At 39.7% G+C, this 14,192-nt stretch overlaps 1 protein-coding gene across 11 annotated transcripts in view; it reads right to left on the reverse strand.

Moving 5' to 3' along the window:
• The window catches only part of ntng1a (netrin g1a), a 123,020-nt gene that overhangs the window by 32,865 nt on the left and 75,963 nt on the right, over positions 1-14,192 (reverse strand). The gene's annotated exons all lie outside the window — the stretch shown is intronic.

Here is a 14,192-nt window from a genome sequence, read left to right on the forward strand (position 1 = left end):
AAATGTTCCACACAAAAGTGGTGAACAGGGACAACACATTTTAATGTTAGAAGTAGGTGAAAACTCTGAGCCTGTAAGCAGAAGCATTGCATTTCTCAATCTTTTATATGCAGTAACTGTCTATATCTTTGTCAGTGTGATTAAGCTACATCAAACACGGAATGTTTTCATTGTTTTTCTGTTCACAGGTTGCTGCTCTAATGCTGACATGCAGCACAAGACACTCACAAAATCAACCTCACTGTTTTCAAAGTGTACCGATAATCCTGTGCCAATACCTGCACCAGGAAATCTGACTTCCAAGAGTCAAGTCTCATTATAGATAAATGGTTCTGTGTCTGTCTCAAAGCAGTGGAAGGGACATGGAGGTAAAGGTGTTGCAGGAGCAAAGAGATGGCACAGATTAAAACAGATAAAGTATTAGTGAGAAATTCCGGTACCAGCTGGCCTCTTTCACCCCACACATTCAGCCTCACCGCAGCTTGATCTTTGAATAAATATAATAATTCCGAGGAAGGGCACAGTCTTAAACCGCTCACTGGTTCTTGACCTTGATACTAAACCACCAGTCTGCTGTTTGCCACAAACTTAAGGGCTCTGCTGAATGAAGGGATAAACACAAGAAATGTCACCAGTAGCAAATGTTTGCAGTTGTAGCTAACCAACATAAATTCTGTAAATAAGGTTCTTATATGGCTTTTGGCTTTTTGACATCATTCTAACATCATGAGCATACTATGTGCTCATGCAATTTAGCAACACCAACGCAGATACAATCATTTTAAATATTCATATTATATTCTTTTAAATCATGTCATATTATGCTTATAAGCATAATAGTCTGGTTTGGGACACCCAGTGTTTGGAGTTAGCACTTGTAGCTCATATTAGAAGTGCAAAAGTAAGTAGTCTACACCTTTTATTTTTATCATGTCGGATATATTTTTAATCAGCATTTTAATATCTTATGCCGCTCGGTCTCAATAACACTTTTTGACAGTCTTGGTCTAGTCTTGGAATTGACCACATTTTTACTCTGTCTTGTCATAAGACAAGACAGAGTAAAATGTAAGACAAAGACGATTCTTGATTTAAACCACAAAGAGTTCATCTGCAAAAGAGTTTCCAAAGGAAAACACTAATCTGCAGGTGAATTCAGCAATTCAGTGTTTACTGAGGGAAAAGTCAAACTTTTAAATATCAATCTGCTTCTGTATCAAAACTCTTCAGAAATTCTCTCAGTACTCACTCAAAGAGATTTATCAAATATAAGCTATACATATTAGCTACCTATGTATATATTGTACCTTTCTAGTCTTAGTGGTGAAATGCAATGGTTTGCAAGTTCCACATTTTATCATCCGTCATGCAATATGGAACCCGCACTGGTCTGGACCTGGTCTTCATTTGCTCCTCTAGTACCTTAATCTTTACTTGGTCCCAACCATAGCCTATAGATATAAGATGGATATAGCCACTGTGACATCATTGATTGGCTTGAGGATTACCACACTGAAACATCATCCTTAAAATTTGATGGATGTCATTTAGATTTTTTTTTTAACTGAATATAATAAGTAAGGTGTAGATCTGGCAGAGACTTGGTAGCACCTTGTCAATCACAAGGTATGCAAAAATAACACCCAAAATAAACATCATGCCCTATTAAAGGAGACTTGCAACTATCAATTGAGACCATAAACTCATTAGGAAAATGTTTACTGAAGTAACAAATCAAGAGAGAACTAAGGTCATTTTCTCATAAACGTCTATAGAATCTGACTTGTTTTACACCAGAGGAGTCACCCCCTGTTGGTGATTAGAAAGAATGCATGTTTAATTTGGCATTGGCTTGACTTTCTTTAATCTTAATGGTTAAGTCAGTCTTTAACATTAGATTAATAGTCTCAACCTCTCAACTTTTTCTCATTTGTGGGTTGCCCTGTAGAAAGAGTACCAATGAAACTAAGAGAAGCTAAAAACGTTGATCTAAGTACGATGTTTGAGTTTTATTTTGAACTTTAGCTATAAATGTGACAGCTGGCCCTAAATGGATTTGACAGGGGAGCTGAAAGATTTTGATCAAATGCAATCCAGCCCAATGCAACCAGGACGATGAAATTCTATTTGGTCATGACGTTCTCAGTAATACAAATATTACCGCCACTCTCCTCTCACTTCAAATATTTTTCCCCAATCCACAAAACTAAAGCAGTGGCATAAAGGGAAAATAGAAAGAATGCAGAATGAACAATTTATTTCAACTGCTCACATTAGTGTGGTTGCAGTGACACTACAGGCAGCGATTTATATCTGGGCACGTCCAGATAAAGCAGAGCTTACATTTTTCATGTTTGTTTGAAGTTTCACCCTTGTTATGGTAGTTCTCTGGTACCAATGTTCAAAAAATAATGAAGAAAAAGAAATAAGTGCAGCTATTCTTTTGCTTCACAGTCATCATTTGGATGCATCTTTAGGAGTCCGAATTAAGCAGCCTGACTGTGACATCCTTTAGTTACAGTAGATTAAACCTTCTGCAACAACCTTCTGTAGTTTGATTGATAAAAAGATGCTGCTGTTAAGTCAATGTATAGTTAAAATCAAGACAAGATCAGAACAAGTCTGATGCAGCTCTGCACAGTGTGTTTTCCCACTTTTCTGTTGTAAAAGTTTGATTTTCAGACAGCATATATGTGTGTGGAGCGAGGTAGGCGATGTTTGGTGAAACGACTTCACATGGAGCCCTTTGTGGTTTAACCTTCAGCTTCTTTTAACATCGGCAACATTTTAATCAGCGTCCAGAAATGATAGCGCCATCGGCATAATGATGGAGACCGCCAGTGAGGCCCGCAGGGTCTCATACCCAGCAGCTCTGTTGTGCTTCCAATCAACATTGGCTCCTGGATGTGGATACCAGGGGAGGCTCGCTCACTGCTGCAGCAGCAACAACATCTTCAGAGAAAGAGCAAAGTAAACTAGTATTTAACAGCATTTCAATAGCAAATTTCCTCCAGGGCTTCCCATGCGATGCAATGTCTTCATTTCCTATTGGGCCTGCTTCACTTTGAAAGCTCTGCGGGATGTCTTCTCCTGGCTTTCTATCAGTCTTTGCATCATTCTCTTCATATCTCTCTTCTCCATCCACCTATTGGTCTGTCATTTTTAACTCTGCTCCAGTATCTCCCATTAATAAATATTCATGGAGCTAAGGCGTCTTTGTTTTCGTGTGGTGCTCTCAAAGTGATATTGCTCAAGGCATTATTGAGTGTGCCAGCCACCGCCTGTGAGCTAAAGGTCCTGATATGTATTCATAAAATTACCCATGAGGCTGTGAGCTCAAATTGCTACACTGGCAAAAAAAAAAAAAAAAAAAAAAAAAAAAGGAAGAAACCGTCACTGAAGTTTTGATTTCATTTTGTCAGAAAGAAAGCAGCAAACATATTCTCATATCTGACAAGGGTTTAAAGTTCTCCTTGAAACGTTGGAGACAGTAGATATTGTTGGCTGCAAATTTATTATTTTTCTTTGCTCTGGTGGTGCAGAGCTGCACGCTGAGACTTAACTTACCTGGAGCAGTTTGTCTGACCTCTGCAGTAATAGGATTCTGACTGACACCATGGGTGCCCACGACATATTGCGCCTTCCCACTGATGATGCCGGCAACAACAAACAAAAACAAAGCAAGATAAAGGCCCTGGTTCTCAGGAAAACACCAGTTTCCTTTCTATCACTTCAGCCGCTATCTACATAACGCCGCTCAGCCAAGTTCGTTCCCAGCCATCGTTCTATTTCACTCATTGTGGCATCAAAGCCAAAAGTATCAACCACTAATTAATAGTAATTATCCACAATCCAAGCCTCCAACATCCCCGATGCACAAAGCTGCTGATCCCAACAAATTGAGCAGACTAAACTCAACATGGTCCTTAAGTGGGTTAACTAAGTGAAGCAATTAAATTTCAATCTAACGCCCAGGTGTTTTCATACGCAAGCCAATTGGGTCAAACGCTCGGTTAATAAACGCTTTTTTTAGCGCTTGTCTGCATCCGGTGTCGGCTGCAAATGAGCGACAACACACCGGGGGTTGCGAGGGGCAGGCGGTGGGGTGGGGGGAGTGGCAAGGGGCAGCTGGTTCAGAGAGCGCTACGGCTTAATTATGTGTGATGAAAATGAAATAGAAACACAGGAGAGGCTGGGAAAAGAAGGTCTTGAGGTGTGTGCATAAGTGATTTGTTGTCAGTGTAATGGTTAATTGTGCACACAGAAGGAAATCTACTGTACAATATATTTGTTCCACCTGATCTTCCCCAACACACACCTCTTATAGTGATATACACTACTGGCTCCTTCCCCGTTGTGTAGCTTGCAGCTGCTGTCTGAATTGACTTTAAACGGATCAGCCTGCCTGCTAACGTGTTACCTGCTAATTGCCTCCTCTACCTCCGTCCCCCTGGCCCACAGTGCATTATGGGAAGTGGAAGGAGTGAGCTCTCAGCACAAGCTCTCCTGGGAGGGACCTCAGCCCCCCCAACCTCCCTCCTCCTCCTCTCACTAGAAAATAGGCAGTAAGAGAAAAATGGAAGCTGCGAGAAAAATCATGACAGTTTTCCTGTATTATTTCTCTCTTAAACATCAATATTTAATTCAATTTGTGAGCCGATATGGCGTGAGTAAAAATACACTTACAGAGCCAGTGATGTGATCAGTTAATACGGTATATGTACAGTTTAACCTAAGAGCAATGCTGGTGGTAAACTGGAAACATCTTTAACATTAACACCACTTGAGAATTCCTCAACATGATACACAACATTTACACATGCTGACTTAATGGAGTATTTAGCCACGGTACATTGCCATAAATGTGTGGCAACCACCTTTTGGTCTGGTAAGATGAGGTATATGTTTTCTTTATAATTATATTTGTAAACAGGTCCATATTCAGTCCTATAACCTTTCATTTTGTTTTATGTATTTGGACAGCTGGCAACTAGAAAGAGAACGCAGGAGACAAGCTGTTGCAAGAAGTTATCTGAGGCCAGAGAGGGCAGGGCTAGCAAACAACAGTTTTCATTAACATTTCTAAAGATGCAGCATGCGTGGAAAAACTTCATGTCGGGGGGTTAATTCTCTGCAGAACCCACAGCCATGACTGCTAAGTGGGACTATTGGAAACGAAGGCTTAGGAGTAGCCAATTAAGCCTGGGGCTGGCACACAAAATTAGGCTGTTTAGTCTCACCAAAAAAGTGACATGTCTGTGTTGGTCAACAGCACAAAATATGTTACTGCAACTACAGAAGAAAGGCTAATCACGGGGTGGGACTTGCTATCATAGCAACATGGAAAAAAAACCCAAACTTTTTGTTTAGCATTTTAACCCTAACAAAAATATTTTCTATAAATTAATCAAGCAGTTTTGGTGCCTAAAGTTAAGCAAGTAAACAAAAGGAAGCCGCAACCGACAAATGCAACAGCAAATGAAACTAAAGAGCGACACAAAACTGGACCACATGGGATTCAAATGGGTAAAAGTCCTGTAACACATGCCTCCAGCCTCCTTACATACACTTTATTGCTATACATGAGATGTAACACTTGCGTCACGCGATGCAATTGAAAAGAATGGGCAAAAATCCCTATAATTGTACAGTAGCTAATGGAAGGCAACTCAAAAACATGGACTGCATAGAAAAGATGGTCTTATCCATTACAACGTGACCCATTGGATTGTGGATGTTTAATTAAAGGCTTGAGATCTGCATTTGGCTGTCATTATCTTGGTCTTCTGAAAGTGGAAATAATAAGGGAAGGATGGAGCTCAAGAACTTAAGGACACTATTGACAGCGATACCTTTGTGACCTGTCAAACACAAGTTAGTCCTGCCCTAATACATATCCTGTTTCATTGTATAGAATTATTCTAAAAGGGATCACAATTACAAAAATTAACATTATACTGTATAAAAAAATCTTGAAACTAATGATTGAGACAATAAACTTCTTAGGAAAATGTTTATAGAGGTATTTTCGAGTGTATTTTCTAAAGGAATTCTTTATAATCAGACTTGTTTTTGTAACTAGAGGTGTCGCCCTCCACTGGTCACGACAGAGTGCAGGTTCACATCATGTTTTTAAACCCAGTGATCAGGTCCATCATTAATATCCATTCCATGCATTCAATGTCTGTCTTTTTCTAAAGGTTTGTCTCGGTACACTCTGGTCTTAGTCATGACTTGTTCTTGAATACAACACCAACAGCTTATCTCATTTGCATTTTTTCAAACCCAAAGGCTCCATCGATCTTTTAAACACGATTAATGCTTAAAAATCTGAGGATTTAGAATTTTTTTAATTACTGTTTTCATGAACGATTGTGTGGTTCTTGCTTTCTGTTGTATGAGCTCGTTATCAGTCTGAAGGATTACAAGATCTTCCAAAACTAACACACCTAGATAATAAATATTAGTTTTAGTCCTTCAGCTATATAATAAGCTGCACAATGTCAAGAAAATATTACAATACATCCTTGTCATCGCTCTGTAAGTTCCTCTGTTGTTCTATGTTATTGAGGTAAATGTGCTGCCTGCCTGCATCAATCCGTTCGAGCCATCCATCTATTGAATCTTGAGCATTACTAATGTATGGAGTTGGACATGCTATCCAAGCAGGAGTCAATCAAGAGGTCTTTACTGCCAGTGACATGCCAAGCCAGTTCAATATAATCGACATGCTGGGCCTCACTGATACTGCTTTCAGCTAAAGACTGGCTGTGGACCCAGCGGCACAAAATGCACTGTGGAGGCATGAGAAAGCTTCATCGCTGGGAGGATAGTGCAGTGCAGAGCTGAAGGCGAGGCCAGGTGGAGAAGTGACATTAACTGATCTTGTCATTTCATAAGCAACATCACTGCTCAGAGGCCTTAACGGAAGTAAATCCCCAAAGATGCTGCACAATCGATCAGTTTGGGTCGGTAGCTAGTCTTCAGACTGCGAGAGGTTACACTGCATTTGACCTCAGTATGTGTGTTTGTGTGTGTGTGTGTGTGTGTGTGGGACAGTGTGAATGTGTGGGTAAAAAGAGAGAGAGCGAGCATTTGTGCTGCCTTATCTGCAGCCACACCATTTGTCTTCATTCATCTGATGTTTTTGTACAAAAAACATCCACTTAAGACAAAAAATGTTATTTACTCAGGATAATAATTTGATCATTAAAAGTAAAAATAAAAATTGTGGATATTTAATACTGGTGTAACTGTTTTATCAATTAGCGATCTCAGGGAAAAGCAACTACTGCCTTCATTTAAAAGAATTAAATATAGACAATAATAACAGCCAATACTTTTTTGTTGTAATCTGTTATCTTGTTGCTTCTTACTAATGTCACTAGCCATTAAACTTTGGCAGCCCTCTTCTTTGTTACTTAATCCCAGTGTCTGGAGCAGACATTTCCCATGGCTACACCCACCAAGGACCATAATCTGAAACCAGAGTAGGGCCCAAAGAGCAGGTGTAATTACAGAAAATGTTGGCAGTTTCCCAGCTAACAGAGGGGCTAGCTCTTAGCACGCTTAGCATCTCTTATCCTGCTTAAACCTCGGGTGAGGGTCATTAACAGCTCAGGTGGTTACTATGTTCATTGTTGTGTTGAAAACAAAAGTCACTGGTAGACCAGGGAGGCAAATGTTGAAAATGAGGAGCTGCATGACATCCTGGTGATTAATGAGCAGCACAAGATGCAAGAAAAAAAATGCTTGCAGGAGTGTGTGCAGGTGTGTGTGAGAGAACATCCAGATCTGGAGAGCTCCATAGGGTTTGTGAGTGTTTACATATGGCCATAGCTTTTGTCACTATTTAACTGACCTGTGATCTCAATTGTGTGCTTGCAAAAACAAAGGCTTACAAAAGCTGACAGGTTTTGCGGATTATGAATTAAAAGGATTTTCTGTACCTAAGCCTGCAGAATGTTGGGGGGAAAAATGGTTCCTGAAACTGATTTATCATTGCAGATTTAATGCTACAGCAGGGGGTGGTGGCATAGCTGGGATTTAATATCTGGGAAAAGCAGGTGTAAAACTTAAGTTATTTATTTATTTAGTCAGATGTTTTTTGGAGCACAAAAAGAGAGAGGTGGCAAGTGAGAAAGAAAACCAGAGAAGTAGACAGATAATGGTGATGTCTTTAAAAGAACAGAGAGGAACCAAAGGAGAACATTCAATGTTCTTCTTATTTTAATAAAACTTACTTAATAAACACACACACACACACAAACCCACCCACCCACCCACCCACCCACCCACACACACACACACACACACACACACACACACACACACACACACACACACACACACACGCACGCACACACACACACACACACACACACACCAGTTTTTTCTTACCTCCTCCATTCTGCACATTGTGGCTGCAAGTAACATCTTTGGATCAATTCATTTCTTAATTATTCATCCTTCTAGCCATCTATTTCCTTCTACCACAGTTGGATTGCAGTGAAAGCAGACTACACAGGACATTTCAGACATTCCTCTTTCCAGTTCCTCCCACGGGATCCGAAGGCGTTCCTAGGCCAGATGAGATACACACTCCCTCCAGTGAGTTTTGGGTCTAATGCAGGGTCTCCTCCCAGTTGGATATGCCCAGGATACCTTCAAATTACACCCAGGAGGCATCCAAATCAAATGCCCAAAACACCTCAGCTGGCTCCTTTCGACACAAAGGAGCAGCAACTCAATTTTAAGCTCCCACTGGATGTTCAGCTCGTCACTCTTTTCTCTAAGGTGAGCCCAACCACAATGCAGAAGAAACTTATTTAGGCTTCTTGCATCCATAGGCTCATTCTTTCAGTCACTACCCAGAGCTCGTGATGACAGGTGAGGAATGGAACGTAGAGTCGCTGATAAATTGAAAGCTCTACCTTCCGACTCTGTTTCCTCTTTACCACAATGGTCTGATACAACACCCACATTACTACCTGTCCATCTTATGGTCCTATTTACCATCATTTATGAACAAAATACTTAAATTCCTTTGCCTAGAGCAGCAACGAACCCCCAACTCAGAGAGAACAATCCACCTGTTTCTTGCAGAAATTTAAGGTTCTGTATCATTCCAGGCAGAGCAGAGCAAAATGCATTTGAAATTTAACTTCTAGGGAGGGCTGCACAGTGGTTCAGTGGTTGGCACTGTTGCCTTGCAGCTAGAAGATCCCCGGGGTCTAGGAGTCTGCATGTTCTCTCTGTATATATGTGGGTTTTCTATGGCTGCTCCGGCTTCCTCCCACCCTCCAATAACATGCTGAGGTCAACTGATGATTCTATATTGTCCGTAGGTGTGAATGTAAGTGCACTTGTATGTCTCTAGGGGTCTCTATATGCAGCCCTGTGATAGACTGGTGACCTGTCCACGGTGTCCCCTGCCTTCATCCTAAGTCAGCTGGGATAGACTCCTGCCCTTCCATGGCCCTAATGAGGATTAAGTGGTGTATAGATAATGGATGGATGGATGGATGGAACTCCTAGGGAGAGCAAGTGGTAAGTTTGCAGCATATAGCTTTACTGGGAAAACAGAGATAGCAAGATAAAACAAAAAAATCCCTTTTCACCATCAACACTTGAGTATCAGCTGTATTGCAAAAGATCAGTCCCAAAAACAGAAACAAAAAAAAAAAAAACACGAGTGACAGAAACAAACAATTCAGCAGCACAGTAAAAGATGTATGAAGATGGGGAGCTATCCGTTCAGCACCACAAAATCCCAACACAAGCTAAAAGAAACGCAGAGTGTTCACTGATGTGTGATCTGTCTTTTGACAGCAGATATCATGTCAAGTCAGGACCATGTTTAAAAAGTTTTACAATCACAAGCATCCATCCCATAATTGTTTTAGTAGCTCTAGGAAGCCTTTTTGCAGATTTCTGAGGGTAATTTTTAAATAATGCACAAAAAAGGAGAGAAAAGATTTTAAATGAATCATTCATAGTACAAAAATAAATGAATGAAAGGTAATAAAATGTCAGTTGCTCAATATATGTACAAATACAGTCACATCAATACCGAAATAAGGAAAGAAAGGAAAAGATGTGTTTGCTCAGTCCCTTACCAAATTTGGCATTTTAGACACATTTTACGGCTGCAATCCTTCACATTTTCATCACATCACCCTCACTTCCGATACCATTTATGACTGGCAATGTGTAAACACTCATTGGATACCTCTCTTTGTACTAAAGTAAATGTCATTTACTTAATTTTTTTGCACAATTTGCAAAAGTGAAAGTGGAAAAAAAAAAACTGTCCTGGATATTTTGAAGAGGACTTCAGGAAGAAAAGGCAAATGTGAGGCAGGTACTAATGAGGATCCAAATAAAATAAAGGAACTGAATGATAAATGTGTCATTTAGACTCTTGACATTGGTTTAGTTTTGCTCTTTTGATGAAAATATATATTCAAGCCATTAAATCACTTCATTCTCATTTTTGTGTTTTTAATTGTAATATCTTTTTAGGCTTTTTTAGATCGCAGTTTGCAGTTACCATGGTTACTCTAGTCTTTCACGGGTTTAATGGAAAAGGTTCAGTGCCCATATCTCTTTGCTCTGCAGTGACACAGTTAATGTTATGATTTCCAAACGCTCTCTTTATTCGCCCTGTTCTCACCTTAGCATTAGCATTAGCATTAGAAGAGCTATAATGGGCTAAATATTGTGCCATATTTAGAAGCTAAAGAGAAGTTTGAAAGGTTGAAAGTCTGTGTTTACAAATTTAAAATCTAACAAAACTAAAAAAGAGACTAAGTTTTAAAGGACTGTACAGTGTTCTGATAGGCTGAAAAAATGTAATCTCTGCAGTCATTATGTTGTATTTGAAATTCAATTTTCACAACTCTAGCATTCATTTTTGTTTGCTCTTTTTATTTCTATATCACATTTTCAAAGTTTCACATTTGTCACTGTTCTCTGTGTCATAGTTTGTTTGCCAAATTTAAAATTCTGCAAATAATGATGTAAAAATTTGTATATAAAACTTTGTCTCAAGAGCAAATCTTTGTGTTTGCTGATGTACATTTTCACTCATACAGCAAACAGTTTTTTCAGAGCTGAGTTTCTAACACCCACTTTATAGAGTTCTGCCTACACAGTTGGAAATTTGTGATCTGAAACTCCAGCTTGCTATTTGCTCTCTGATGACGTTCATTCAAGTCAGCCTCACCCTTACCTGATTAGGTGGGATTGAAAGACTGCTCCGCCAAGGATGAGCAAACAAGATGCATGCTTATAGTCTGGCTGTTTCTAAGCAGTGGCTGTTGCAGTCAAGGACAGCAAATATAATCAGCATTTGTTCACAATGTGACTGAAATAAGAAGCTAAATTATCTTAACATTCCTTTGGCGTTGGCGAAATTAACACTGCTCTTGAGCTCTTGTTATTAAGACAATCTTGGCATAAGTACTGGTGTCAGATGCCCAATCAAGTAGAACCGAAATCTTAAGGATTTCGCCATTCTGTGTCTGTCAATATTCCAACTAGCTGCAACATTTGTGGTGATGCATATTTGTGCAGCCCTGGTGGTAATTTGCTTAGTAAGTCAAGAGCATTGAAGTTTGCCCTGACCCTCTAATCACCATCCCCTAACATCACAATCACTGTCCTTCGCAGCCATCAGCCATCATGACTGAGACATCGTGCTCCAATAAGTAACACTACCTTACCAAAGGAGCAAAGGTCTGGAAAATTCTACACAGCGCTTTTTCTTTGTTTGATTGTATTCTTCTCCTCTTTTGTCAGTTGCAGCTCTATTGTACAATCCTGTTCTGCTTGAAGGCTAAAGCACCATCGGATGGCTATACATAATGAGCGTCTGCATTCACTGGCCTCCGCAAAAGATAACTCGCTTCTCATGACTCAATGATCCCATTATTAGGCAGTTTTTATTCATCACTCCCTGTCGTCTTCAGATCAGAATCAAATATCTCGCTTGGGGAGGTTTAGGATTTTACCACATCGGCGCGGTCACTGTGTGTGTGTGTGTGTGTTTGTGCGAATTCACGAGGCGAATTAGACAAACAGAAACAGTATGATGATGCTGTCGACACTTCTCCCTCTGTTAGAAATGCTGTATCTGCTTCAGCTTGTGAAGGGGAAATACTGCCATATGGCGTTTTCTTCTCTGACGAGGCTCTCTTCTCATGTTGTTCGTGCCGATATGGCTAGCTGAGCGGGAGGTCTGACTGATGAGAGGATGGCAACTCTTTTTGGTACTTTACTTCAGATTGTGTTCTACTGCAGAACTAATCACCACTTTCTTTTACTTGGGTCAAAATGAGCGCTATAGTCGCCTTTCTCATGTCATTAGCATGTGTTGTAGGGTCTCACATGTCCTATTTTTTTACATCAATAAGTCATTATCACATTAATTTTGCAAGACAAGTACAAAATACCATTATGAGAGCATGGCTAAGTTGAAGTTTGGTATGTTCACTGCCAAAATAGCATTAATTCCCACAGTGTAACCTACAATAGCTAAGAATATGAAATTATAGGTATCATAGAAATTGTATTGTTGGGTTATACAAAAAATGTTGCGAATACTGTATTAAGTACTGCCAACACCAGTGGTATTATCTCCTTTTAAGGACTTAAAATCAAGATTTTTACCTTCTTAACATGTCGATATGGTGTTTTTAATCCATTGGGGATGATATCATGAGAGAAACAAGATAAACACTCAGAGAGCGCAGTACTCCACCAAGGTTGCTCAGTTGTTGTATCACTTCCAATGGATGAAATCTAGAAAAAAATTGTGGGAGAAATCACGGCAGGATAGAATGTGGCCATTTAGATGTACCACAAACAAAATGACCTTGCACTGAGCACAAGCGTGTTATGCATGTGTACGTTATGTACGGATACCGAATCACGTGACCCAAATATGTAGTGGGCGGCAGGAATTGATGGGACTCAGAAACACCCCCACAATTAAATCAATTGTTCCTTGTATCATTTTTGAAGGATAAGTCCTGATAAGTCTGCAGCGGTTGATATGCAGTAGGATCCCAATCATGTGATCATCAGCATTCAGCTGACGTAGTGTTCACTCGTTGTCATAGTTACAGTGATGCCGTGACGCTATCTGGCAATGATACAGAAATCCTTAACAAATCTGTGATCCAGACTTTAAGCCACATCACTGCCAAAATCTAATCACTTGGTCCTTGTGTCATTTCTGACCTTCCCTGAAAATTTTATCCAAATCCATTAGTCCCTTTTTGAGTAATGTTGCTAACAAACAGACAAAGTAATGCCAACAGTCACATAACTCCGCTGAAGCTCTGCCTCCTTTGCAGAGTAATAAGCAGTTAACATCATGGCATTTCCATCATAAAACTACAGTCTACTGATGACAGTCTTAAAAACACGGATTAAGATTTCCAGGATTTTATACATCATAAACCAAAGGAACCAATCCTGTCAACTTGCTGGGTGAAGCGTTCTGTGTTATTCTTCTTCTTCAGTATCAGTTTGGACACATATGGCTGAATTACTGCAATATTTCAACTTGTAAAGTGTAGCGTAGAGTAGTTAGTTAGCGTTTGAATAGAGCTGTAGATGAGCTGATGTGCTTTAGTCATAATTGACGCATCACAGAGGAAGCTGTGGAATCTAAGCCATTAAACATTTCTAAATACATACCTGTAAAACACAGGGATGGTTAAATCAACAACCATAGAGGAACTTTAAGTTGTTATGGCAACCCTGCAGGCATACACTTGCCATTTTATACATCAAGCTCCCTGCTCCAGTTTCCAATAATCCACTGAATATCAACATTAGAGTCATGAGGTAATATGTAGAGTCATTCCACATTGATGTAATTCTTAGAATGCTAAAATAGGACAAAGATGAATTTAATTCAGTGCACATACTACTACGTTTTGCAGATTTCCTGGCAGATGGAGCAACGGGTAATGGAAATCTCACACATTAATGTGAAAGCAACACAATGAGTATCATCCATCATGAAACAAAAAGGGTCAAGGATGTGGTTTTAGTTTTGAAAAACAATAGCACTCAACTGGCTCCAAGTCACCTTTCTATTTATCACACATAAAATCGCATTCCGACTAAACCTGAATTACATTCTAAAGCCTGCTGCTACAACCATATTTACCTACAGT

The sequence above is a fragment of the Amphiprion ocellaris genome, chromosome 22 (genome assembly GCF_022539595.1).
Source record: "Amphiprion ocellaris isolate individual 3 ecotype Okinawa chromosome 22, ASM2253959v1, whole genome shotgun sequence".
NCBI lineage: Eukaryota > Metazoa > Chordata > Actinopteri > Pomacentridae > Amphiprion > Amphiprion ocellaris.